The 26825-nt window shown below is 43.2% G+C and overlaps 1 long non-coding RNA gene across 2 annotated transcripts in view; it reads left to right on the top strand.

The window, feature by feature from the left end:
* Positions 1-15782: 15782 nt before the first annotated feature.
* LOC123354163 overlaps positions 15783-26825 on the top strand; it is a 53691-nt gene continuing 42648 nt past the window's right edge. Inside the window, exons 1-2 of one of the 2 annotated variants that reach the window (XR_006574643.1) lie at positions 15783-16321; positions 17840-17987. This is a non-coding gene — a long non-coding RNA (uncharacterized LOC123354163). The remainder of the gene's footprint in view (positions 16322-17839; positions 17988-26825) is intronic. The other variant, XR_006574642.1, reaches the window with a different exon arrangement.

Below are 26825 nucleotides of genomic sequence, written 5' to 3'. Positions count from 1 at the left end.
TTAAAACTGTTATATCTCCCCTCAGTCTTCTCTTTTCCAGACTAAATAAACAGAATTTTTTCAGTCTTCCCCCAGCAGTCATGTTTTCTAGACCTTTAATCATTTTTGTTGGTCTTCTTTGGACTTTCTCCAATTTGTCTACATCCTTCCTGGAATGTGGCGCGTGGAACTGGACACAATATTCCAGTTGAGGCCTAATCAGTTCTTGACAAATCCATGCTGACTGTTACTTATCACCTTATCTTCTAGATGTTTGCAAACTGATTGCTTAATTATTTGCTCCATTACCTTTCCAGGTACTGAAGTTAAGCTGACTGGTCTGTAATACCCCTGGGTTGCCATTATTTCCCTTTTCATAGATGGGCACTAGATTTGTCCTTTTCCAGTCTTCTTGAATCTCTCCCATCTTCCATGACTTTTCAGAGATAATCGCTAATGGCTCAGATATCTCCTCAGTCAGCTCTTTGAGTATTCTAGGATGCATTTCATCAGGCCTTGGTGACTTGAAGACATCTAATTTGTCTAAGTAATTTCTAACTTGTTATTTCCCCATTTTAGTGTCTTCTGATCCTACCTCATTTTCACTGGTATTCACTGTTAGACATCCAATCACCACCAACCTTTTTGGTGAAAACCGAAGCAAAGAAGTCATTAAGCACCTCTGCCATTTTCACATTTTCTGTTATTGTTTCCCCCCCTCATTGAGTAACAGGCCTACCCTGTCCTTGGTCTTCCTCTTGCTTCTAATATATTTGTAGAATGGTTTCTTGTTCCCCTTTATGTCTCTAGCTAGTTTGATCTTGTTTTGTGCCTTGGCCTTTCTAATTTTGTCTCTACATACCTGTGTTATTTATTTATATTCATCCTTTGTTATATGACCTAGTTTCCACTTTTTGTAGGACTCTTTTTTGAATTTTAGATCATTGAGAATCTCCTGGTTACTCCAGGGTGGTCTCTTGCCATACTTCCTATCTTTCCTACATAGTGGGATAGTTTGCTCTTGTGCCCTTAATAATGTCTGTCTCTTTGAAAAACTGCCAACTGTCTTCAATTGTTTTTCCCCTTAGATTTGTTTCCCATGGGATCTTACCTACCAACTCCCCGAGTTTGCTAAAATCTGCCTTCTTGAAATCCATTGTCTTTATTTTGCTGTTCTTCCTCCTTCCATTCCTTAGAATCATGAACTCATCATTTCATGATCACTTTCACCCAACCTGCCTTCCACTTTCAAATTCTCAACCAGTTCCTCCCTATTTGTCAAAATCAAATCTAGAACAGCCTCCCCTCAGTAGCTTTCTTCACCTTCTGAAATAAAAAAAATGTCTCCAATACATTCCAAGAACTTATTGGATAATCTTTGCCCTGCTGTGTTATTTTCCCAAGCGATGTCTGAGTAGTTGAAGTCCCCCAACACCACCAAGTCCTGTGCTTTGGATGATTTTGTTAGTTGTTTAAAAAAAGCCTCATCCGCCTCTTCTTCCGGGGTAGGTGGTCTGTAGTAAACCCCTACCATGACATCACCCTTGTTTTTCACTCCTTTTACCCTTACCCAGAAACTTTCAGCAAGTCTGTCTCCTGTTTTCATCTCGAAATAGTATGGATACAATTCTGGCACAAAACTACCTGACGGGATGCTGTGGGATGGAAATTGTTCTTATTCAATAGCAAGGATAAGATGAAAATAAGCATTAACCCCTCCCCCCTCCAAATCTGTGTGGATGGCAGAGGAAAATGTCCAAATTCTAAGCTACTGTAAATGGCTGAAACACCACTGACGTTAATGGAGTGGTGCCCATTTAATAATCTGGCTAGCTATCAGTCCACAAGGACTGGTGGATAGCATGTCACTGCAGATCTTCCAGTCTGAGCTGGATGAGAGTTTACTTCAGATTATATTAATTTCTCTATTTGAATGGCTAAATGGATTATCCTGAAATTTGGGACCTATTCTGTTGTTAAAAATACAAACAACATTAATAGAGAATGACGCCCATGTAAAGCTCTTCCAAAACCACCAAGAACAACACTTTTCCTTCTTCTCTTCCACCCCAACCCGATCCACCCCCAGGAAGCTTGAGGACAGGGGGTAGATTGGATAACACCACACTCTGGCTCCCTCCTAACTATCATGATTCTGTGATTCACAGAGATAAAATGTAGCATATTTCAAAGACAGCACAAGGAATGAGAAAACAGGGAGCAAATCAATGGCAATTTAGACTTTCTGATATTGCTCCAGGGCACACAGTTGTCAGGAAACATGTGGCGGCAGCAAAGACGGACAAGGATATCCACGGGAGATTCACTACCTCCAAACATGGGGTTAAGTAAATCACTGTCTGCTTGCTTCATTGCATTGCTTTGTTCCTACAAAATAAACCAGAAGAGGCTGGAATAGAAAAATGATCACAGCAGTTGCTCTTCCTTGCTCTAGTTGGCTGAGCAGAGAGAAGGACAGCAATGTTAGAGGCTCAGCAGAATAAACTGAACTATACTTAGCTGGGATCTATTTGCAGTTATTAAGCAAAAGCTGTGGCTTAGATACATTGGTAAAGCAAATGATATGATAATTACATGATCATATAGGCACACAGTAGGGTCACATCAACATGCCCTTTATAATATACTCTATTTCTCAGCAGCGTATTGCTTTGCCTTTCTCATTTAGTTTGGGATGAAAGGCCATTTCTGGCTGTGACAACAATGAAATTCCAGATGGGGTAAATTCATGATGGTTTACGGTTTTGTCCTGAGGAGTGCAGGAGGAAGAGAGAGGGATTTGTCTCATTGCTTTGGACCACAGAAAGCTGTGTTTATTGGAGGAAAGGTTGATACTTTTGACTTTCTCTAGAATGAGCCTACAAACTCACTCCCCTGGAAATGACAACTTGTGCATTTGATAGCTGCAAATAGAGAACCGTACCTGATCCTAGCACAGGGGGAGAACTTCCCCTCCCACTGGTTTCACTCAGGACTGGGCCCCCTGCAGAAGGACTGTCCTTTTCCTGGCAGGAGCTGAATGCACTTGGCTGCATATTTGACCCCTTATTGGCAGCTCCTCATTCTGAGACGCAGTGCTGCAATGGTGTCAACAAAATCCAGACGCAGTCAGCAGCCAGGCAGGTGTGCACCCCAGGTCTGATTCACTGTGTCACAGGACTGCCGCCCCAGACACCAGGTGGCAATGTCACTCCCATCCCCTTTATTTACACCCTTCCCCCACCACACACATCGTTTTGAGCCTGGAGATTTGTCCAAACCAGTCCTGTTTCAAACAGCTTTGGTTCTGCCAGATCGGCGTTTCTCAACAAAAACAAAATCTGGCTCTAATGGTCACACTCAGTGAAGCTTGTGCTTCTCCATATTCCGTTTTCACAGCTGAATCGAGATGGGCTTCTGTGGAACAACTGGTCCCAGCTCCGAGGCTCGTCATTCAGGTGGGGAGTGAGGAGCGCAGAGTCCCACTGATGAAAATGAAAGTACTAATGATGATAGCTACTCATTACTGCTTCTGGTTTGCCTGAGCTGCCCTTCACATAGAAGGTCTGTTCAAAGACAAAACTTGTGTTCCTGAGAGAAGATTACAGGCCTTTCATTACAGTATTTCACTTTGAGTTAATTATTTATGGTGCCAGTTCTGTCCTTTTTCACGTTCAGTTCTGGAAACAATGAGAAGGACATAGAAGACTTTGTGCATGTAAAAGCCATGCAGTCATGGCACAGACCTTTGGAACAAAGCAAAGCCGGGGTGCACCAAGCAATGCTGGTTTCCCGTTGAAAGAAATTGAAAACCACTTGAGAGCTCTTTGTCCGTCTGCAGAGTGACAAAATGTCAAATCTCAGCAACCTCCCTTCTCCTTGGATCTTGGGAAGAAACAAGGAAACAGCACAAACTTTCAGATGGCAGCAGATCAAAGGCATGTTTAATGAGAGAATGGAGTGACTGAACAAAGGACAACAAAATGTACTTGTTGTTTTAAATCATTTGACTAATTTTACTTAATTCTCTAGATTGATTTGGAGGACCTCTCTCTGTATTCAAGCTCTGTTGGTTGGCTGTGATGGGTCAGGTAGGTCACATGGTATTCTTTCTGTTCTCTGATTGGATGAGTTTTCCAGTGAAAAGCCTTGTGTGAAGGAAAGATGAGCACAAGTGAACACTAGTGGTTACAAATGTAAAATCCTGGGGTTGTTTTGCAAATATTTGTACACAAGAGGATGAAATTCCCTTGCTGCAAAAATTCATGCCAATGCAAGGCCTTTGAAGTCAATGTAGCACACCAGTCACACGTCATTGCACATAAATAATGTAACTACTTTTGCCATGTAGAATTAACAGGATAAGTATCTATTCTAATGTAAAGTGGTATTGTTAGGACAGGATTTGCCCATATGAATAATACATAAAAAAGAATGCACAGAGTAGGCACTGCTTAGATCATTGTCCTTGCTGCATCTCCACGATACTCTCTAGGTCCTCAGTAACCATCTATACGCTGCTTCTCATTATGTGCCAAACAAGGGCCATATAGTGTCTGCTTATGCCAACCAGGTGAAACCCCCTGTCCTGTATGATGCAGCAGGTCAGACTGGATGACCATAATGGGCCCCAGTTATGGCCTCCATATGTATCAAGCTATTAAACCCACTGATTCCGTGTGTGTGTGTTACACACCCCTCTAGTGCGGGGCCCCAGGATGGGATAAAGGTCAAGTGCTACTAGCAGGAAATAAGTTACTCCTTTAGTGGTAGAGGGCCATTCTTTTTGTGCTGGAGGTCCCAAGTTCAGTCCTTGCTGACCACCCATGGGCACCATGTAAAAATGAGAGGCCCTTTCTATGTATGGGAGCATGGCCGGAGCCCTGCCTCCCTGTGCACCATGGAGGGCAGAATTGGGGAGAAAAATGCTTCTCCAGCAGTCTGAGAGTAGAACGTATCGCGCTACCCTGAGACTCCTCTCAGCTCCTAGAGCTGCCCCCGCCTCCATCTACCCACGATCCCAGAGCCACGAATCAGACCTCAATGCATAAACAAACTTGCCTTAATCAGATGCATAAGTGCATGAAATATAAATGTAGCATTAATAATGAATGTGAGCGGTGTTCAGTACAATGCAGGCAGCATCTCTTGGGGAAGCATGGTGCTGTTCCATCCAGGCGGGCTTCCTTCCTCTCCGCCTTTCGAGAGAAGCCTGAAAGGGGAGGAGGAGTCTGGAGCTGGGGAGCGTGTTTCCAAATGTTACCGTTGCTATAGAAACCCTCCCTGGGCACAGTATGCCAACATCTGACATGTTGGTCTCACTTGAAATTTGGCTGACAGTCGCTGAGGAGGAAATATGGAGCACAGTCAAATGGGGCTTTATCTTTGAAGCAGGGTTCAGACAAAAATTGGACTTGCTAATTAATTACCTGTGACCCGGCAGAAAACAAAAAACAAAAAAACTGCTGGGTATTGTCACAGGGAACAAGCCTTTAGCAACATGTTCAATGGGGATTTTGAGATTTTACATTTACGGTGCGGTTTCCTTTGATTTTTCTGAAACAAAACAAAATTAGGACATCAGTAAAGTGGACGATCCACAGCCCAGTGGGAGCCTTTCAGGTGGATCAAGCCAAAAACGAGTGTTCATGCACCAGGTAACTGCTAGAGGCTCACGAGACCACTCAGACCTGTTCCCACTCTCGGTCATCGGCACCATTGTCCTTGTGGCAAATCCCCAGATGGGGTGGTCAGACTTAATTGGGCTAATTTCAGAGTCACTCACACATCCTGGGTTGGAAAATTGCTTCTCTAACACACAAAACAGACTTCCCTTTAGGTAGAAAGACAGTTTCAAAACAATGAAGTCCTGCTCTAAATAAAGATTATGGGCCAGATCCTCAGCTGGCATAAATTGGTGTAGCTCCACGGACTTCGGTGTGCTGATTTACACCAGCTGAGTGTCGTGTGAGTGGAACTGGAGAAGGAGGGACAAAGAGTTCTGTGGCACCTTATAGACTAATGCTCCAATACGTCTGTTAGTCGATAAGGTGCCACAGGACTGTCGCTTTTTACAGATCCAGACTAACATGGCTACCCCCTCTGATACTGGAGAAAGGGTCACAGTTACGGAGGACCTGATTCAGTGTAGAACCAGGTGGCTCAGGAATGCCCAGCATGTAACACTAGCTACTCAGCATACTTGGTGAAGAACAAAACCTTGTTCATACAACTCTGCCTGTTTGCTGCATCACTTTTTGCTAAAGAAGCTGAGGATCTGGTCCTATGGAAAAAAAGGTTGCAAATTTGAGCTACTTTTGCAAACTCAAAAAAAGTTTATAAGGTTCACCAGATCCTGAACTCTATGGAATTCACTCACCTCTAGTTACAGTTAACAGAGATACTTCATTACAAGGGAGATTGATCATGGCAGAAAAACTGCATAGTGGACTGGGGCATGAAAAAGACAGTACAGAGCTCACCAAATAAGGATAGGGACCAAGAGAAGAAACAAATGGAGAATAAAGAGAAGGCAAGAGATAGGGAGAAAAGAAGGAGGTGAAACAAGAGAAAAGGAGGCGGAGGAGAGGGATCTGGAGGATAAAGAAGAAATGGAAAAATCTGTGCCCAGATTGGATACTTCTCCACAACTCTAACAAAGTTCTTCAGCACTATTAAAGCCAAAGATCAGTGAAGGGGGAAATTGAAATGTTAGGGCATGGAATGGAAAATTAGGCACCGAGAATGGCATAATAGCACAAGTGTTTACAGCACACTCAAAGTATTTGCTGCAAAGAGCAGTAAAACTCACCCATGTGAGATCACCCCATACAAGCAGTCACTCAGCTGCCTCAGTAGATATTGAGATCAGTGACGCAGCTGTGTCACTCCACATGGGTTGTCCCTGAAGTGAGTGGGACAGCTAGGGACTCCCCATGTCCAGCAATTAGGGTCTGCTGTTTATGACTGGGAGCAGGCCACAGATGCTGGTACATCAGGAATCAGAGAAGTGACGCAGTGAGAGACAGAGGGACCGCGAAGTAGCAGAAACCTAGAGCGAGTCGAGACAGATGGAGCAACGGGGATGCTCAGAAAGTGCAGAGCAGTAGGAGAAATAATAGGGCATGGAAAGCAGAGGGGCAGATAGAGGGAACACCCAGCAGGAAACAGGATCAGGATTGAAGACACCCTGTGAACGGGGCTCTGGGGTGTCCCACCTTCAGCTTAATTCAGTCCACATCACCAGGGCAGCTTTTGTTCTGCTCCAAGCACAAAGTAATGCTCCAGTTCCTCCCCTTTCTCTTCTGGCTCATGAGTCCCACAGAGAAGAACCTGAGATCCAAGCACCCATTGCCTCAGCAAACCTCCTGAAGAAGTGTCTCTATTCTGCTCTGGGTATTGCTGAAGAGAGTAGGCGAAACCCCGAGCAAAAGCCAGCATAACTGGCCAATGACACATATGCAATGGGTGAGGCAACAAACTAGTTCCTAGTTGCAATTACACCTGAATAAAAGTGTGTGTGTGTGTGTGTGTGTGTGTGTGTGTGTGTGTGTGTGTGTGTGTGTGTGTGTGTGTGTGTGTGTGTGTGTGTGTGTGTGTGTGTGTGTGTGTGTGTGTGTGTGTGTGTGTGTGTGTGTGTGTGTGTGTGTGTGTGTGTGTGTGTGTGTGTGTGTGTGTGTGTGTGTGTGTGTGTGTGTGTGTTTTCTCTATACGGCAGCCCAACCGGGATACAAAATGCTCCTGATATGACCATTCAAAGTTTGTCTCACCACAAAAAAATCTTTCCTTGCATTGGAGGCTGTGGTTGAGGCAGAGAACTGTATTCAGAAGCTTCATTCGTACATTTCATAAATAACCCAGACACCCAGCCAAACGCTCTCACGCACTTCAGAGGTGAAAGGAGGGCCTAGGAGCTAAACCCTCCTTGGAAGGTAATTTAATTTAACTGCCAGTGAATTAAACACCTATTCGGGGGTGGTGAAGATGATGTGTCTGGGTTGGAGAAGGAGGTGCCCACTGCAAGGCAGAGATGGGCCTGAGCTGTAAAACCAGACTCCAGATCTGAATCTTTCTGGCTGCGTAGGGTTTTTCATGTCACTGATTGCGCCAGAGCATCAGTCTAACCTTTCAGACAACCCCGAATTAGGTTTGTTCAGAGATAGAACAAAAACTCTATCTGTGGCAGAGATGAAATTTAGCTCTGGATTTAGTCTCAGGTTCCTAGGGGGTTTCTCTATGCAGCACACACTCCGCTATGGATGTCATTTTAGCCTACTGATTTTTTCCTACTTTCACTTCAATAAAACCCTTAATAATGTCGCTGAGTGCTTCCAAGTGGGAGGGATAAAATCTCATTAATTTCACTTTAAAGAACAAACCGAACCAAAAAGAGGATCTGGAACAAAGTGTGCGTGCCATGTCACGGCTCAGCATAGCACCTGCAGGGTGGCAGGGGATCAGGCAGATTTGATCTGACATGTCGACAGGTCCTTAGGTAGAATTAATCGTTAAGTTATGGCCAGGACAGAGCAAGGTTCACCACCTCTCCAGGAACTTGCACATTGAAAAAGAAATATTGCCCTTGTGTAATCCAGAGCCTGTTCTGCATGCTCACTACACAGTATAACATCCCCAGGAGAAAGAGGGAAGAGTAGCTCTGACTCGGGAACAGTAAATAAAACTATAGGGATTTCAATTACCATGTGCTTTCCAGAGAGGTAATTTACTCCAATTTCTCCCACTTCCACCCCCAGACTTCCTGGCCCCAGATCCACAATTCTGAGTTTCTTTGCAGTCAGATGAATGGAGAGAAGAGACACATCTAGACATCTGAGAGTAAAGCAAAACATTAGGAAGTTTAGGTATTCTCCACAAGGACCTGAAGCAGAGCAGGGGTGTTAGCTGCATTCTCAGCATCATCTATATCCTGCAGTGGCTTGGACGCCTACAAGCTAACTCACTGGAGGTAAGAACAGCATACAAAATTACCCCAGATAGGTGGTGAACTAGACTGAAGGGGATAGAAGGACGGAGAAGGCAGGGAGATATGGTGTTAAAACACTATTCACTTCTGGGATAATGGGAACCCTCCTGCCACATGTATAAGTTTTTGGGCCACCATCAAAGAGTGTCTGTCTTTACAGCTCACATGACCACAGCACTGTTCCCATATCAAAGGGAGAGCGGCCCGGGTGCAGGACGCATGGTGAAGGTGCTGGCCCCATTCTCAATCTGAGCCACGACTGAGGAAAGAGTCAGTGCTGGCTCCAAAGCCCCTGGAAATCGTCAAAGAGGCTGAACTCTTGCTCTCAAGTGCACAGCAGTTCAAAGGGCTTGTCAGCGCCAAGCTGTTCCAGAGGCAGAGAGAACAGCCTGTACCCGCTGCATTTTGTGGATGTGTGTGAGAGCGAGCTCCATATGGGTACAGCGAGGGAACATTAGTGCCAGGAGACCTCTACCTTAGCCAGCCCCTAACTGAGCACCTCACGCTCTTTAATGTATTTATCTTCACAACCCCCCAGTGAGGCAGGGCAGTGCTGTTATCCCCATTGTACAGATGGGAAACTGAGGCACAGAGCCACTAAGTAACTTGCCCAGCATCACACTGCATGTCTGTGCTGCAGCAGGACTGAAACCCATGGCCTAGTCTGAGACCCGCACGACGGGATCAGCCTTCTCCTCTGCTATGAAGATGCAGTGTATGTAACTCACAGTGAGAGCTGCACTATCCCTGCAGCACTAAGGTCCACAGGACTCTTGCCATTGGCTTCAGTGGAAGCAGGATCCGGACCTTAGAGCATCATTTCTCGACCCGTGCTTTGCTCAGTCTCTCCAAATGGGCTGCAGAATATTCTGAGATACAAGTTGTAGGAGACAAGAGCATTGCCGCTGTGGGTCTGCCGCAGGCTCTCTCTTGTGGAGTGCTCCCACCAGCCCCCTGGGGGAGTTTTCAGGGCATCTCAGGACATCCCCCCACCCCGATCCCATGAGATGTTCCAGGTTCTACACTTTGAGTGGTGAGAAGTTACAGTATTAGGAGATGTCATGCTGGGCCTTAGCTTATCAGTGCCTCCAAAGGACACATCCTTTGATTAAAGCATCTGCTTTAATGGTGGTGATATCATTCAAGCCAAACAGGGAACATGAAGACATAGTATTTGCTTTCTTGTGATGGGGCAATTACACACTGAAAGCCCATGTGGCTTCAGCCAGCTTGTAACTCAGACCCCATCTTTCCCTCCCCTTGAGGATATTTCATGTACACTGTATACATACACTTCAGCATCTCATGGCAACAGCAGCAGCAATATCAACAGAATTATTTCTCTGTCTGGGATGCCAAGTGATTGGATTGAGGTACTTTTAAATTAGTCAGAGTCAAATGCCTTTTTGATCTCAAGAGGATTTTGACTGAAGTCAGAACTCTTTATTCTTCTCTGTTATCACGGCCAGTGATTGCTAACACTGAGACATCTTCCACTGAGAGTCTAATCCTGGAGATATAACAACCCAGGGCCGCTCATGTTAGAGCAGGTCATCAGATTCTACATGCAGCCAGGATTTAACAAATACTCCACAATAAATGTTTAAGGTCTTAGTGAATACGTTTAAGCAGTTTGGTATTTTAAAGCCTCGTTTGCCCTAAAGGTACCCTGAGGTTGCAAGATATCCATTTCTGCACTCTATTACCTGGCTATAAAATACTGATGTAGCAAATGCTTCCTAGTTTGTTCTGTAGACGCAGCATGATAGCGATTTATACTGCTGTCTATATAAGGCAGCGCTAACACCACAAACATGGTCACACAGAGTGTGAAAATTAACATATGGCTTTTCACACCCACCCATCCATCCCCTGGGGTTTTGCAGAATGCAGAAAGCAAAGCAAAACCCTGAACATAATGCACATGTAAAATGTAAGCAGCAGCCATATGCAGTGGTGTGGAAGTGGTGGTATGGCTGGGGCAGAGAACATGAGCTGCTCCTGGAGCAGTAATGGACGTGACCTGGCTAAGTAGACTTTAAACACCTTTAGATTTTTATCAAACAGGAAAGTCTCTGCTCCTCTAAAGGCTGGACAAATACAACTGGACTTCCCTCAGCTAAAGCAAAGATGTACTTCACTACAGCCAAGCTCTAGAGGCTATGGAGGAACAGCATAATTATAGTTAACAGCTATTCTTAATCCTGCCTTAATACAGGGAGATTATTGACTTCTTGAGGTCCCTCTCAGCTCTATATTCCTATGCTTCTATTGTTCTTTTTAGTCCCAACCCTGTTCAAAGAGCTGCAGCTGCATTTTCCCTGGCTACCCTGCTAAACACCAGGCCTCCTGAATAGCTCTTCTGAAGTCTGCTCTTGGAAGACTAATTCATTCCCCACAGCTGGCCCTTCTTTGTAATGGCAGCAATCAGTGCAGCCAGCTGTGCCATATTCTTCACCTGGGTGCAGAGAGGTTCTCTCTTCCCTGCCAAGCTCCAGTCAGAGTCTTCACCTAGAACACTTCTGCAACATACACTGGGTGTGCCAGTCTGCAAATGCAGCTCTTCATTTCTAAACTGCACAGTGCCAGAATGGAGTAGCTGATCCATGATGTTGTCCTGACTGTGGTTGGGGAGGAAGGAATAGCTGGTTCTCCCAATTGCTCCGTACGCTGCACAAGAAAAAAGAGAATTAGGGCTTAGGAGGGGAAAGACCTGCTAAGAGGGATTGCCAAACCCCACACAGTTTTCAAGTGTTGACTCTTGGGAGACCATGAGACTATTCCCCAGCTGAGGCTTCTGCATAGGATGCCCTGCTCCAGCAAATCTGCTGGGGAAAGTAAAGGGGGAAAACAGAACCATGAAAAGTCTCTTTGAGATTGATAAAGAAAAGGAATAACTGTTCATCTCTGTAATGTCGGGGGGGATTCATTAAACAACAAACCAGCAAATGAGAAAGGAGTAAAATAAACTAGAGAGCTTCTGTGGTGAACTATACTGTGCACAGCCACTGTGTTCTCAACCCCAGCTTCCCACACAGGCCTAAATTCCCATCTTCATAATACTGTCCCTTAGGAGGGAGCGTCTCTAAATTATAATCTTCCACAAACATGTCTCTATGATCTCCATTCTCCACCTTACAAAGAGTGGAAAGGAATGTTAGTTTCAGGCAGAATCATGGCTTGTTTTTATTTTCAAAGCTATGTGCACATTTGGTGCTCAGAGGAATGACTAGCTTGCAGCAAAGGCTGGAGGAAGACAAAGAGAGGGATTTTTCTAAAGAACAAAGGGTAGTTAGGCATCTAAGTCCCCATGTGCAGCACCACAGCAATCCACAAAACTCCTGCTTGGCTGCTGCCTAACTCTGTAGGAGCCTAAACTCACTCAGCATCTAACTTTCCACTGTAAAAGTTCCCTAGGCTAAGTGTCCTGGTGTCATCTTCCACCTAAGCTCCAGAGCCATTCATGAACTGGGGGAAGACAAGCATTTTCCTTTGCTAATGTCCATCTAAGTCAGGTGTGGGGCCTGATGCAGTAGAAAGCCTCTGAGCACATTGATTGGACCAGATCCCATTCCAAATCCAGCTGGAGGAGAAGGAAGTGAATCTTCTGCCTAGTGAAGCTGCTGCCTCGGGTGAATCTTCCTCCCCTCCTCTCCCCCCCACAACCCCTTTCCCCCTCGGAGGTCCCGGCGGCTGCCAGACGTGTCTCTCCTCCCCCCTCCCCGCGGGGTGTATGTGTGTGTGTGAGTGAGACTGCGACGAGTGGGGAGTCAGTGGCAGACAGGGGGAAGGGGAGTGAGGAGGTGAGCGGAGGGGATCCCTGAGTAAAAGCCTTCCAGAGACCATGGGCACGTCTTCACTAGCCGCTAATGTGGCTGTGTAGTCGCAGCACCAGTGCTGGGAGATTCTGTAAATACCCCACGCCCACGAGGGGAGGAGCCACGCTCCCAGAGCTGGTGCACTGTCTACACTGCTACTTTACAGGGCTGAAACGTGCAGCGCTCAGGAGGGTGTTTTTTCACACCCCTGAGTGAGAAAGTTGCAGAGCTGTAAAGTGGCAGTGTAGACAAGGCGGCAGTAGCAGATCACTGAAACTGTTGAAGAGCCATTAGAGTGATAACAAAACCATTTAACAGGCATTTGCCAATGCCCCAGGAAGCCTTTGGCTTTTATATTGTAGGAAAATGTGTTATTGGGGTTAAAAACAGTTTCCAAATGAGGACCCTTCAGTTATTCTCTGTACCCAGAAGAAGTAACTGCTGAGCTGGCTCAAGGAGGACTGACATAGCCAGTGAGTTTATTTCTTGATCTAGTCATTTTATTCAAGCCCAGTTCAGATCGCTCTGAATCAGTGACCTGTCCTCTTCATTATTTACCACTGCCCTAATTTTTGTATCATCTGAAACCTTTATCAGTGATGATTCTATGGTTTCTTCCAGGCCATTGATAAAAATATGAAGCAGCGTAGGGTCAAGAACCAATTCCTGGGTGGACCACCCATAGAAACAATCCTGCTTGATGACGATTCCTCATTTACAGTTACATTTTGAGACCTACCCATTAGCCAATCAGTAATCCATTTACTGTGCACCATGTTACATTTATATCATTATAGTTTTATAATCAAAATGTTGTGTGGTAGCAAGACAAACGCCTTACAGAAGTCTAAGTAGATTATGTAAACAGAGGTATGTATTGCACAGGTTTAAATGACCACATGAGGTGCAATGCACCCACAGATGCTGTTCTTCTGCTCTCCCCAAAACTCTGCTAGTGCAATGCACCGCCACAGTTTCAATGCAACAGCTATCTTTAATGATAAACAAATAAATGAGACGGGGAGCTGACTAGTTTTTTCTAAATGTCTAAAGCTGAGCAACATTTTTGTCCAATTATAAATTAATCCAATACGTGAAAACTTTGAATGTTAAGTTGCTTTGCATTTTATAACCAACGTTCCATTAGAGTGGAGTTAGCCAATCAGTGCCAGTTTCCAATCTGGCATCTGGATTTGCTGTGTATGTGTCATATATTTTACCACAAATGAGACTCAGAACAAGATCTTGATATTCTAGCTGAACCAAGTGAGCCAAGCGGGACTGTTCCTATGGCAATAGCCCAGTTGGAGCTCTGCTGAGTTGATCTCTTCCATAGAAGCCACAGCCACTCTTTCCAGCGAACATATGAGTGTTTCTCCTACATTAAATGCAAATACTGCTTTTCTTCTTAGCTGATTTTCCTTTGCTAATGTCAAAAACTCTGAAAACGAAACATTTAATGAACAGTCCTTCTCAGTTTGATTCAGTATTTCCAGAATGTGCAAGTGGGTGTGAGCATTTGGACTTTCATCTCACAATAAGAAGTCTGGTTTAGGAAGATGTCTTAATTTGGTGGTTGCTATGAGACCCATTTCATGTTTCTGATACTGCAGAGAGGCAAGTGAATCATTAAGAGGAACAGGATATTGCTGACACTGTCAAAAGAACTGTAAAAGTTTACCCCCAGTGGGTCTCAAATGGAACACAAACTTAGAAAGTCCAAATTAATTTTTTGACAGATGAAGATGAGGGGGCGGGGGAATTTAGTAGATAGATCCTCTTTCTAATATCCATCAGAACCTCTATTTTCTTTGTTACTTTCCAGACTGCAAATCCTTGGCAGATGCTAGCTGCTTCCTGGAGCATATTTTGAGCAAGGAGAGGATTTACCATGTCCCTCATTAATTGAAGCTATGCTCTCTGCCACAGAAACCATGCACCTAGGCTATGACCTAGTAGGCTTGGCCTGTACTGCTAGGTAGTATGGACTATGGGATTGTGAATTGCAGAGCATTGCAAAGAGCTGCATTCTAACTGCCCTATATGGATGCTGCTGGTGTGAACTAAAAGGTACCTACAAAAAGAACAGGAGTACTTGTGGCACCTTAAAGACTAACAAATTTATTTTAGCATGAGCTTTCGTGAGCTGCAGCTCACTTCTTCGGATGCATAGAAGTGCATCCGAAGAAGTGAGCTGCAGCTCACGAAAGCTCATGCTAAAATAAATTTGTTAGTCTTTAAGGTGCCACAAGTACTCCTGTTCTTTTTGCGGATACAGACTAACACGGCTGCTACTCTGAAACCTGTCATTATAAAAGATACCTAGTTCATGTTAATGCTTTTTAAAATCAGTGCAGCTGGAGACCTGCCTGGAAGAGCTTACAGTGAGACTGCTTTTATGGATGAGGACTGCTGAACTCTCAGGACTAAGGGTTTGTATGGTCAAGTCTTAAATTAGGACAAGAACAGCTGACAGAGATGACAAGCATAAAGAGAGACTGCAGGGGGTTTCATTCAAAGGGGATGGAAATAGGACCATGTGGTTGGTCAGGTGTAGTGCACACATCTTGGGGGCTACCTTATTTTGTTTTTAGAGGACAGAGATGTGGCAGAGTGGTCAGGAAGGTGGCTCCAGGCATAGCAGACATGGGGGCAGTCAGCTAACGGGACTGCAGGCTTGTATAGAATTCAGGCCAGCTGTTCTCTCAACACAGTTTGTTCAAGAGAGTTCAGCTTTTTTTTTCTTGTTCCCAAACTTCGGCAAAAAAGGCCCCTGAAATTCATTATCCTTTAACTGAATGACTTCAGGGAATAGTTATTAGACTGCAAGCCTGTCACAAGGTGACTGGCCCCTCTAAGGGAAAACGGGGCCATTCTCCTCCCCTCTCCCCCCCAATTAACTGCATTCCAGTGAATTAAGGGGTGGGACTAATGGAGTCAGATGTTACCAAGGGGAACACCTGGGCCTTATAAAAAGGTTTCTGTGAGAGGGCCTGAGGTAGGGTCTGAAAGAAGCAGGCAGGGCCCTGAGAGGGGAGGTGGTGGGAAAGCGCTTCTAGGGGGAAAATGCTGGGAGGCAGGGCTCGGCTTAAGACACATGCTGCATTGCTTGGGAGTGGGGTAAAGAGCAGAGCACTCTGACACAGCTCAAGGGGGCTGAAGCACTGGTGGGTTACTTTCTCACTGGAAAGGGACCAGGCTGGAGGGCTGGGCCATGGAAGATGTGGCTTGAGAACAACAGACAATAGCTGTAAGGAATGTAGTCTTGCAGCTGTGCCCCTCCAGTCTCAGGGCAGCCTCTGAGCACAGCTGAGCTGCAGCAGGGCCACCTGATTGACTGCTCTGTCTGAATGGCCAAGGAAGCCAACAGTCCTTCTCTTAAGCCTGACAGCAACAGCTGACTTCTGGCTGGTCAATACACACTTCCACAGCTGTGAGCTCTCTCCTGTGTTGCCCAGTCTGTTCCTGAGCTGCTCAATTCATGATTCCAACTCTGATCCTCACCGTGTCCCTTGCTGCTGACTCTAGCTCTGACCACTAGGTATGGTTGCCCTCATCCCAGGGAGTGCTAGAGTAGTGGGCACTGGGGTGAGTTCCTCCCCCTCTTACAAGCCACTTCTATTTTTGGTCAATTCAGCATATTAATAGACTCCCAATCACCAAAATCTAGATGCTGTACCTATAGTTATGTAACTAAACTAAGCAATACAGCAGAGATTTTGAATTACGTATTTGACTGCCTTATTTGCGATTTGAATTCATGCTTTGTTGGTTAGTTACCTCAGTTAACTACAATTTTTACAGCTGAATATAACATTTGAAAATTGCTTTGTCTGACATTCAAGCTAATCATGTTCTTTGTGTGAGTGTTCGTCATTGAAAAGCAAAAGTGCTTGAATCTTGACTGGAAAAGATCCTGGGTACACGTACAGTCTAACTGAAATTTACCTTTAAATTCAGACAAATCTTCCTGGACATTTGTCTTCTAACTAGCAGTGCTAAAGGCAGAACTCAGTCAACATTGTGAACTTGTTCTTCCTTTCTGAATGGCCTACAGATGCCATTGTCCAGAACTGCTCCACTAATATTACTGCAACAAGGCCTCCATCGCTTTCAATGTGGCTCACATTTGGTTACCACAAAAGCAGCAAAGAGTCCTGTGGCACCTTATAGACTAACAGACGTTTTACAGCATGAGCTTTCGTGGGTGAATACCCACTTCTTCAGATGCAAGAAGAAGTCTTGCATCTGAAGAAGTGGGTATTCACCCACGAAAGCTCATGCTGTAAAACGTCTGTTAGTCTATAAGGTGCCACAGGACTCTTTGCTGCTTCTATAGAACCAGACTAACACGGCTACCCCTCTGATACTGGTTACCACAAAGATGCCCATAGCTGGCAAAGAGAGAAGTGGCAGGAATAACTGTAAGCGGTAGCACTGAGTCTAAAGAGGATCTCACTGGCTTGGATAAAATGAAGATTAATTTAACTCATTTTACTGAAAGGCTGAATCATGTATATTCTTCCCTCTGGTTAGCAGTGATTTCCCAAGTGACCATCTCATAGGACAGCACGGAGAGCACCAGGTGGGAGGAAAGCAGCATTGATAAGCTCTCAGATACAGTCTTTATAATGAAAATGTCAGAAACATGTTTAACTAAACTGCATTGTGTGATGTTGTTAATATCTGTGATGCTGTTCTTCCCATCTTTGTGTTGCATAAGGCTGTATCTTGTCAGGTCACATCAATTTGTGTTACATTACATGAGAGAGTCCAGGTGATGATGGATTTGATCTGACATGTGGCATTACAGACAGATGCGCTGTGTGGGAAAGCTGAAAGCCTTACATCCACAACCCTAACTATTTTGCTAGAGTTCAGGGCCCATTAGCTTTTGTGCTAGTGGAATCTGGGGATGGGTGAACCAGATTAGAAAGAACAGCAGCTCAGTCTTCACTCAGAATTTTAACTGAATTTATTCTCATCTTGAACATAAAAAACAATTACTCCTTGGGTGTTTTTTTTCATAATCACCTATGCCTGTGTATCTTGGTTTCAGATAGTGTTCCAATATTTCCACTACAAGAATGGCAGTTCTTCTGGAGCTTATGTACCCTTTGACTTAAGAAGTGCTCAAAAACTCAGGAGAAAGGAAACGTTCTCTGGAGTGTTCCTGCATGACAGCTGGACAGAAGATGTCTGGACAGGTTAGCATCCACATGCTTGGTTCCTTTTAGCCTGAGCCCCTGAAGCTTTTGGAAATTTGACCCTCTTTTCTCCAAAGCCACATTGATGGGTAGATGATGTAAATTGTCAGAGCTCCACTGAATTCAATGGAGCACTGAAAACTTACCCCAGCCAAGGATTTGCCTCTAAGTCATTATATAGAAAAAGGTATTTCTCCTCACCCGATGCAAAGAGGGTGGGGAACCCTTCTTTCATAATGGGCATTACACAAAGGTGAATCAAATTTTCCTCTCTTCTGATCGGTTTATAGTGCTGATTGTTTAATGATCTGCCACAGCCAGTCAGTTTTTTTTTCATAGCAGACAGCAGCAACCCTAATCCTGAGTTTATTTGCCTTTTTCTGTAGAGTGTAACCACTTTACCTCACTACGTCTTTCTACTGCATCCATTCATTCATTGTCTGGCTACAGATGAGCCAGGATCTGGTTAACAGACTGGGCTTTACTCTCCAATGCATGTGATCTCTGCTCAGCTCATTGGAAAGGGGAGTCTGAGCAAACTAGCCCCAGCATAATTCAAAGGCACAGGATAGCAGCTTGCACTTAAAGTGCTGCAAAGAGGTCAGGGCTTTATGCAAGTGAAGAATTAGATTACTCAGTGACACCATCCTCTGCCCCCCAAAATGCCCCCTGCTTCCCCTTATATCAAGAGGAGATTCTGCTGATGCACAGTGACTTCTCCAGGGGCAACATTTGGCTGCTCCAGGTTCACCTGACATTGAATGAGTGGTCAAAGCTCAAGAACTCCTTGTCTTGCAGAACGATTCCACATCACCGCCAAGTCTAATGTACCCTTTGGGGGCTCTGATGACCTTTTTTGGTGGATTCTAGGAGAGGCAAACCAGAATTAATGGAAAGGCAGTTACAAGGCTGCTTCTCAATAATTAATATGGTCCAACCCAAAGCTCATTGAAATCAGTGGGAGTCTTTCAGTTGTCTACAGTGGGCTTCAGATCAGCCCCTATATGCTTGTATGTATGTAGGCATTTTGTAATTTAATACTTTGATATGGTTTTATCTTGCCCTTTGGGTAAAAACTCAAAGAATCGGACAGAGAACCCATATTCATTGACAATAATATACTGGAGAACCAATTGATCTGGTTTCAGTGTAGTAATAGCTCAGCAATGAATGAGGCATTGGTTTCTGAATATATCATGGGTTTGATGTCATTTGCTTGACTGAAATACAGCCAGGCATAGGTATTATTTTAGTCATTTTAAATGAAGTATTATCCAGTGGTTACTCATGTCCACATAAACCTTGATCAATAGGGTGGAAAGGTGGGGAAGGGGCAATAGTTGTGACCAGATTTGATTTAAGATCTGAATCCAGGCCAGAATACAGTCAATATGAAAGTCTTATTATTCAAGGTGATCACACCACAAATGGCGTCTTTGGCTATTAGGTATAGACCCCTAAGTGCTAATTCAGTTTTTGTTAATAGGACTTTTTGATTTCCTGGCATCACTTTTTATTGAAGTTTGATAGATTTATGTTTCAGGGGGGATTTTAATATTCATGTTGACATTTTCCAAGATAAATTGGCCACATAATTTATTAGCGTATTAAAGAAATTAGTCTTTGCTCCTCCACTTACTAAGGAAATGTCTTGCTGAAATGCATCCACTGAAAATTGTGAGTCCTTCCATGCTTTTAAGATCTCATTGGGCATTTCTCTGCTATGAAGGATATATTGGTGGCCATCAGAGATCAGTTTGAAGGGTTTGAAAACTTGACTCCACTCAGGGAGTGGGATTCAAAGTGAGGGACATATTAAAAATTATAATACTTATTGCAAAGAAATGGCCATGTTAAGCTATTATTTCCAATGTAAGTAGCTCACTTCTGCAATAGTTTATAGCAATGCATCCAGGAGATGGCCATTTTAGGATTATGCAAAAGGAATAAAATTGATGGATGCCAACACTGTATCTTATGTGTAAAGGTCATTATGTACAGGGAAATAGTCTAATTCACCTTAGTGTAGCGGGCACTGTGTGTTTGTGCTGCTTCTTTGCTTGTTTGTGTTGAAAATCAAGGAGCAAACAACTTACAGACAATTAATTTAGCCTTTTCCTGATCATGGGATATTGCAACCAGATCACAATTGCTTCAAATCTATTTGTTGTTTTTAATTGATTTGACAAATACGTATGTTAAAATTAATGGAAGGAGAAAACAAGCCGTCATTGAAAATTCTAGCTATGTTTGGTTATTGGTCATGTGCCAGATGCTATTTTTTCCCTTTTCCCTGATTGGCTGAGCGTGCAAGCAGATCCGTACAACTTCTTCTGCATATGAATTTAAAATGTCTATTTTGCAAATACTCCCATGACTTTTTGAAATTTGCTGTATATGTAAATTAGTCACAAGTACTACAGTTATAAGTTCAAAACAGCCAGTTGTGAGCACACATGGCTAATCCTAGTGACTTTATGGATGTAATTACCTAGTTTATACACACAATTGCTATAAGGAAACTCCAGAGTTTAAAATCAGGCTCACTTACGCAATTTGCCAACTTTACTATCCTGTTCACTCACAGCTGACATTAACGATGGGAAGTATATTCAGACCTATGCAAAGGATCAATAATAGAATTATTTTACAGTGCCCCCTGCAGAGCAACTGAAATGGCCAGAGCATTGTTGGCTATTGTTGCTCCAGAGCTGAAGTCCTGTAATACTTTAGGCGAACTAAATGTTTATTTCAGTTAAATCTGCCTAGGACTCAGGTGTTCCATTTGGGCTGTAAACATCCAATGAAGAACATTCTTCTTTTGTAATCACCAGCTGCCTTTCCTGCTTAAGGATTTGGATGGTTAGAAATATGGTTGCAATAATGTGGCTTTTTAACTCCCTAGGTTCATTATTAAATAGCAAACACAGGTCGCTCTGAAACCCAGTTACTATCAGAAGAGATGTATAGGCAGGATCAAACCTCTTCCAAAAAACCCCAACCAAACAAAAAACTGATTTTAGAAAAGCTAATCCATGCTTTTATCACTTCTTGTTTAGATTACTATAATGCTTTTTCAAAGGGATACCGGAAAAGCAAAAATTCCAGCAGATAGGCTCAAATTCAGGGTAAAAAGACTAAGCACATTTCACCAGTGCTAGCTTCATTATCTTGGCTTGCTGTTAAATACATGTTTTACCACTTCAGTTGAAAGCGTTACATAACCAGGCAGCAGCTTATGCTAGTTGCTTTTAAATATCCTCTTGCTCACCTGTTCTGCTCTGAGCCACAACTTCTGTATTTTTCTACTTCAGAATGCAGACTCCCTGCACTCAATGACAGGACACAGGAATTTCAGAAGTAAGAACAACTTCCCAAATTCAGAGTGCCGGGGGAGCTTTAAGTAACAGGACTGGGATAACTTCTGGTTATCCCAGAAGACACCAAGCTTACAGGGAGATTTGCAGAGGGATAAAGGGCAGCTCGGTGCCTAACTCCCAGCATAGTTCCATGGGATCAAGCTCCTTTGAAAATCCCTGCCTATGTCCTTATTACACATGTGAATCTCTTTCTGAATCTCCCACATTGCCTCTAGTAGTACAGATCATGGTTCCTTTTACCATCAGGTTCTGAGTATTGGTTCAAACTCAGAATGTGGAGTTCTGCTATGTAGACGTACTCGGAGTTACAACGTCCATTCCCTGTAGCAATAATAGTTGACGTGTCCTCTATAACCCTTTTTTAGATGTTCCTGTTTGCTCAAGAAAAATCAGATGGAAAACTGATCATTTTGTTGTTTTGTACTTTTGTTAACCAGCTACTTTGCAGTGGTGATGGCTTTTACTTAACACACTGGGAATTTTAAATTATGACAAAGTTAGAGAGGTCAAGTCAGGAGACTTTATTAATTGTTAAAGATGGCTTTACTGCCTATGTGGTGTGTGTTGCTTTCATACATAATTATGTACCATATAAAAGCATTAAAGCCAAAATGTGCTCAATTTGTCCTTTTATTCTCTCCATGCATGCAGGATGTGACACAGAGGCCCAGTGATGGTTCACTATTTTGTCAGCAATTTGTATCAGGCCTGACACACTCACTACACTTAACAAACTCTTTTGATATATACCATGCCGCCTTTTCAGTATACAGCATGATGTCTGTATGGAGTGTGTGCAGAGTTATGGATCTGTCCCTAGAATTATAAGCTCAGTCTGCCCTAGTCAAAGAAACTGGTATCTGTTTGTCTGACCAGCCTGGTCATCAGGCAGAGACCATAAAAGGTGAACAAAACCATCAACCTGGTCAGTTGGGGAGGTAGCCTCTCATAGGGGTCTGAACCTCAAATGAGGAGCAATTGAGCCAATATTGATTGTATACAATATTAGTGCATTATACAAGTGTATGAAGTAATGTCTTTTATGAAAGCTTGTGACACAATTGTCAATATCACATTGTGAAAGTAAGCGTTAATGCTATATATGAGGAATTATGGATACTCATTGATATTCTGCTTTAAAACCTGTGACCAAACACAGGGCAAAACGGGTTTGCTGCCAGGAGGGAAGGCAGCTATCTTCGATGTAAAGTAAGCACTGTGGAATCAAAACAATGCAAACTCTATTTACACTGGAATCAGCTGTGGAATGGGAAGCCCACAAGTAGGGAAGAACAGCATGAGGCCATCCTGCCTCTTGACGTAGGGTTAATGTATTTTGGGAGTGATACTTTTCAAAGGTTTACTGGACTAGAAAGAGTGTGCAGGTTCTCTGCCTCTCTCTCTTTCACCTAGGAAGACAAGGTAAACCAGCATCTTGTACTTCTGAGGAAAAAGTCAGGATGGCTGGAAAGAAGAAAGCTTGGTGAGAAATGTACCTTGAACAAAGACTTGTTAAGTTAGGTCTTAGACACTAGAAAGCATATTTTTACTTTATTTGCTTGTAACCAGTTTTATCTTTAGCCCTTGTCCTGGAATTCACATAAGATTATTTAGTCAAAAAGAGGGTTTGTTTTACTTTTAATCTAAACCAACCCAGTGCTGTTTGAATTGAAGTGACTGTTACTTTAACTGGAGCTAACAAACTGCATTTGTCTCTGTAGAGAAGCAACAAACCTTAGTACTGAGTCCCCCAGTACTCTGGGCCCATTGAACACAATAGAACTACTCACATCTGTGCAGTTATTTGTTATTGACAGGATCAGGGTTTATCTGGCAAAACGTGTCCTTGCTTTTCCAATTTCACAACAAAAAATATGTAGTAGTACTTTATTACTAGCCTGGAGTATTCTATTCAATTATAGGGCACTATATTTATTTGCTTCTAGTTCACTATTGCTACTTTATCTAGCTTGGCTATTATTTCTTAGTCCTACTTCAAAGGTTAAGGTACAAGTGGGGCTTCTTTTACACAGTCAGCCATTTTTCAGTGCTTTAAAAAAGTATTTAATGTATCAAAACCAGAGCTCACCAGACAATAAGTATTTATTAGCTTTGAAGCTGGATTTACTGATCCACTGGATTTCTCATGGACAATCTAGTCAATAATTCCTATTTTAAAGGCCCTTAAATACTTATCTGCAATATTTACACAACACAACAGCTGCAAAAAAACCATTATGGTCTATTCATGGAAATAATCCAGGTTTTAAAACTTCCTTAGAGTGCATTTCCAGAGAGCTTAAAGCAACATCTATCTGGTAAATAATACACATTGGAAAGGTCACTGAATAGTATTTGTATGATACATGTTTTAAAATGACAGTAAATCGACATTAAAAAGGAGTTATTCTAGCCTTGGTCACTTTATGTACCCTTATACCAGGAAATCTTTGTTTTTAAAACAAGGCAAATACAAATAGTAAAAGTGCTCGAACTGTAGAAAGTTTCATAAAGAAATGCATGGTACACAGCTGTGAGGCAAATGAAAGCCTCGTTTTGGGAAAGTGCTTGAACGTGTGCTTAAGTCCCCTCGACCTTGCTGAATTTAGGAGAGAAAGCACAGGCCAGTGAGGGGATTGAATAAATACCAAAGTACATCTGAGTCCCTGGCTTTTGTTAGTTTATGCTTAAGCCTTAATGCTGTTTCACAGTAATGTTCTGTGTGCTAATTAACCATTGCGGCTGGGAAATCAAATAAGCAATTGATAAAATCAATCATTGCCCAGCAGAAAAGGTTTTCCTTGTACAGTTTGGTCCATGGGGAGGTACTTGTGCCAGCAGAGAAATGAACATACAAATGTGCTGTTGAAGTTATTTAGGGTGGTGAAAAACATAAGTTACTACATTTTTATTGAATGAACTATAAGATTTCTCATTGCAGTAATTGATTGTTCCTTTGGGCACTTTTGGGGCCATTTCATTATTTTCAGGTTCCTTATTTATTCACTCACTGCCTCCCGCTTCTGATTTTATAGCCCTCGTCAAACCTCTGTCCAGCAGCAATGGTAAAGGAATTCAGAAGAATCTCCACTCCGCCTCTGCAAATGAGAAATGTTTAAAGGGCCCTTTCTCTTAATGCTAGTGCAGCTAATCATCTTATAAAATCATTTCATTGTATTATCTATTGCTGGATGCAATACGTATGTGATGAATAGGTATAAGTGCAGGAGTATGTAAGATGATAATATGGGGTATAGGATTGATAAGAGTGTGCTATTTATATAAGTAAGATAAGCCTATAGGCTTTAGGTCTGTAAGGGTAGGTAGCTTGGCCATAGGTCTCTGGCCTGAAATAGATCGGCATGACTAGCTGACCAGGAGATAACACATCTTGTAGTTTACAGGTACAGGGGTTAAATGCTGATGATCTGGAAACTGCAGGACTGGACTGGAAAACACACTGCAATGTGCTAGTTAATGCCGCAAGGTGCTTGATAATAAGATTTCAGGGGATTCTGTAATAACTTCAGGTTGCTCACTTCATTCTCATAGATCTTAATGAGAATCTGGGCAATAGAGGGGGTAGCCTATGAGAAATGGGGTGCCCTAAATTCACGGGGTGTGGAAGTGCAAATGAGGAAAGAGGGTTTGACGCTCTCACTTGCATGAGCGCAGTGAGCATAAAACAAGTTCAGGATAAAAGTTGTTGCCTTGTCGCATCAGTGGAGACTGAACTAACCCCTCACTCATAAACATTGTTCTCCGGTCTGGAGCTGGAGAGCGCTGCACAGCCGTATGGGAAGGTGCTCTAGGAGTGAACAAACACTTCTGCCTCCAGGGCTTCCCATCTTCCACCAGTACTGAATTCATTTATTTGTTGTATTTCCAAGTTAAATTTTAAACATATCTTATCAAGGTCTGATCTAAACCAGAGAAATCCAGCTCTACAGCTGACATTCTGTCCTCACGCTGGCTTTTAGTGCAATGCAGAGACATGAATTACACTCCTCATTCCCTCTAAGTGCACTCCCAGAATGGGCATAAAATTGTCCATTTCCCTCCGTGATATAGGGTGCCTTGTTTCTGTGTCGAGGTGGATTTTGGTAGCTATTATTACTTAACTGACTCACGTGTAACTTTAATTTCACCTCTTCTCTGGGCCTTGAGGATGCCTTACTCCTCTCTGGTGCTCATTCCTTTTTAAACCTGATTCTCTTTGGAGAGAGGAGGTTCCAAACTTAGACAATTCAATCTTTCTTTGTTTTTTTTATTTTAAATTCAGAAATGAAGTAATAGTTGGCTTAGATATTTATTTATCTTTAGACAAAAACTAAGGAACTTTTGTGTAATTCCCATTTTTAAAGGCCCTTCTCTCATTCCTTGTGCATTACCAAAACCTAATACTTTTCTGTAAACAAAAGTGAAAGACAGACATATATTTCTGAGCTAACCAGGGTGAGGTTTTGAAGCGAAGATTTCAACCACCTCCTCAATGCCCTGGTCCAAGGTTTGGGGTCCTAGGTCTCAGCAGTCTTAGAACTTATGCGGTCATTTGCACTTGTTCAAAGTGGGTGTAAAAATACTACAGACTCAGCAGGGCAGCCTTGAGCACCCACTTTGCACAGGTGTGAATGACTGACTGCAAGCGTGGGGAGAATGAAGCTCTGGATGTCAAAATCTGGAAGTTTAATGACAGCTAAACACTGCCTGACAAGATCACTTATATGAAGAGGGGTTAAATAGGGTGGCATTCCCCAGGGGTTTAACTTGGAATAATGGGCTGAAAATGTTAGGCTGACAGACAAGGAAAACCTGTCCTAACCACTAGAGATACTAGACTACAAAATGGGATATTTTATAGGGTGGGTTTACTCTGAGGCAGTGCCTATGTAAAAAAGCACCTTCTAACTCATCAGATTTGCCTTCTGCATGAAAGCCTGGTCCCACTGGAGTCAATGGGAGTTTTTCCACTGAAGTCAGTAAGACCAGAACTTTACCCCTATTCAGAATCAGAGCTACTTACTCTCCATGGAGCCAACACATGTATGACAGCAGGGAACCAGATTCCATTCAGGCTTGAATTGTCAGCAGAAGTGTTAGCTAACGCCTGGCACAACAATGGGATTTCAGCCAGCATCCCTGCTAACCCCTACTGCAGACACGGTGTACACCAGTACAAAAACATGCTGCACAAGGAGTTTGTACAGTGCACCTACACCAGTCATTGAAATTCTAGCATACACACGGCCTGAATTTTAACAGACGCACCCGATCTTGTCCTTCCTTACACATGTGCCACCTCATTGGACATAGTGGGGATGGCAAGAATGTAACAAAGGGCAACAATGAAAGATGATGGTGCTGCAAGACAGAGAGAACCAGCTTGACTTTCAGATCCCAGGTTGCAAGTTTGGCAGCTACAAGCACTATTTTTTTTACTTGTAAACTGCACAAACAT

The sequence above is a fragment of the Mauremys mutica genome, chromosome 21, assembly GCF_020497125.1.
Source record: "Mauremys mutica isolate MM-2020 ecotype Southern chromosome 21, ASM2049712v1, whole genome shotgun sequence".
Lineage (NCBI taxonomy): Eukaryota > Metazoa > Chordata > Testudines > Geoemydidae > Mauremys > Mauremys mutica.
This window is presented reverse-complemented; position numbering and strand designations above follow the sequence as displayed.